Source organism: Lepus europaeus, unplaced genomic scaffold (genome assembly GCF_033115175.1).
Source record: "Lepus europaeus isolate LE1 unplaced genomic scaffold, mLepTim1.pri SCAFFOLD_49, whole genome shotgun sequence".
Classification (NCBI taxonomy): domain Eukaryota; kingdom Metazoa; phylum Chordata; class Mammalia; order Lagomorpha; family Leporidae; genus Lepus; species Lepus europaeus.
Genome location: NW_026909365.1, coordinates 2,430 through 4,858, shown reverse-complemented (window position 1 = coordinate 4,858; position 2,429 = coordinate 2,430).

Sequence of the window (2,429 nt, the reverse complement as noted above, 5' to 3'; positions counted from 1 at the left end):
GGAGACACCAGCTGAAAATATTCGTATTTTTAGGGAGAAAGCTCTAGGAACTGCCTCAAAGAAACTTGATATTTCTGTTTGTATAGATGACATTTTATGCACTTGCCTAATGAAAAGACTTTGCTTTTCTCCAAAACCATTTTTCATGTGGTATTCTCAGTCCATTGCATACGATTTTCACACCAGTTTGTCCGGATATGACTGGATGAAACCAGAAATATCTTGTTGTGTTTTTGCTAACTCAATTCGAAATATTGCTACAGACTCTGTGTTTGTGTATTCCTGATATTGTCCACGGACTTTATTTTTTTCAACGTTTTTTTTTCAGGGATCATTTAATTTTGTGGTTGGAAACACTAATTGGTTCCGCATTGACACACCAGCTGTACACATTCGTATTTTCTACGGATAAAGCTAGTCCATTGCATACGAATTACACACCAGTTTGACCAGATATGAGTGCATGAAACCGGAAAAATCCGGTTTTGTTTTGGCTAACTCAATCTCAGATATTGCTACAGCCTCTGTGTTTGTGTTTTCCGGATATTATTCATGGACTTTATTGTTTTGAATGTTTCTTATCATGGAACATTTAATATTTTGCTTGGAAACACAAATTCGTTCCACATGGAGACACCAGCTCTGCGCATTCGTAATTTCTAATGAGATAGCTAGAGGAACTGCTGCAAACAAACATATTTCTGTTTGTATAGATGACATTTTATGCACTTGCCTAACGAAAAGACTTTGCTTTTCTCCAATCCCATTTTTACTGTGATTATCTCTGTCCATTGCATACGAATTCCACACCAGTTTGTCCGGATATGACTGGATGAAACCAGAGATATCCAGTTGTGTTTTGGCTAACTCAATCCCAGATATTGCTACAGCCTCTGTGTTTATGTTTTCTGGATATTATCAATTGACTTTATTGTTTTGAATGTTTTTTATCAGGGAACATTTTATTTTGTACCGTAGAAATACTAATTGGTTCATCCTGGGGACACCAGCTCTACACATTCGTATTTACTAGGGAGAAAGCTCGAGGAACTGCGGCAAACATGATAACTCTGTTTGTATAGATGACATTTTAAACACTTGCCTAACGAAAAGACTTTCCTTTTCTCCAAAATCATTTTTACTGTGATTTTCTAAGCAGCGTTGCATACGATTTCCACACCACATTGTCCGGATAGGACTGGATGAAACCGGAAATATCCGGTTGTGTTTTCGCTAACTCAGTCCGAAATATTGCTACAAACTCTGTGTTTGTGTATTCCTGAGATTATCCATGGATTTATTGTTTTGAATGTTTTTTTTTTCAGGGAACATTTTTTTTTTAGCTTGGAAACACTAATTGGTTCCACATGGAGATACCAGCTCTGCACATTTATATTATCTAGGGAGAAAGCTAGAGGACCTGTGGCAAACAAACATGATATTTCTGTTTGTATTGATGACATTTTATGCACTTGCCTAATGAAAAGACTTTGCTTTTCTCCAAAACCATTTTTACTGTGATTTTCTCAGACCATTGCATACGAATTCCAAACCACTTTGTCTGGACGTGACTGGATGAAACAGGAAATATCCGGTTGTGTTTTGGCTAACAAAATCTGAAATATTGCTACAGTCTCTGTGTTTATGTTTTCTGGATATTATCGACGGGCTTTATTGTTTTGAATATTTTTATCAGGGAACATTTTTTTTGTACCATTGAAACACTAATTGGTTCATCATGGGGTCACCAGCTATTCACATTCGTTTTTTTTTTTTTTTTTTTTCGGAGAAAGCTAGAGGAACTGCGGCAAACATGATATTTATGTTTGTGTAGATGACATTTTATGCACTTGCCTAACGAAAAGACTTTGCTTTTCTCCAAAACCATTTTTACTGTGATTTTTCTCAGTCCATTCCATATGAATTCCACACCAGTTTGTCTGGATATGACTGGATAAAACCGGAGATATCTGGTTTTTTTATGGCTAACTGAATCCCAGATATTGCTGCAGCCTCTGTGTTTGTGTTTTCCTGATATTACCCATGGACTTTACTGTTTTGAATGTTTTTTATCAGGGAACATTTAATTTTTTGCTTTGAAACACTAATTGGTTCCAAATGAAGACACCAGCTCTACACATTCGTAATTTCTACGGTAATAGCTAGAGGAACTGCTGCAAACAAACATGTTTCTGTTTGTATAGATGACATTTTATACACTTGCCTAATGAAAAGACCTTGCTTTTCTCCAAACCCATTTTTACTGTGATTATCTCGGTGCATTGGATACGAATTCCAAACCATTTTGTCTAGATATGACTGGATGAAAACAGAAATATCCGGTTGTGTTTTGGCTAACTCAATCCCAAATATTGTGAAAGCCTCCGTGTGTATGTGTTTTCCGGATATTATCGACGTACTTTATTGTT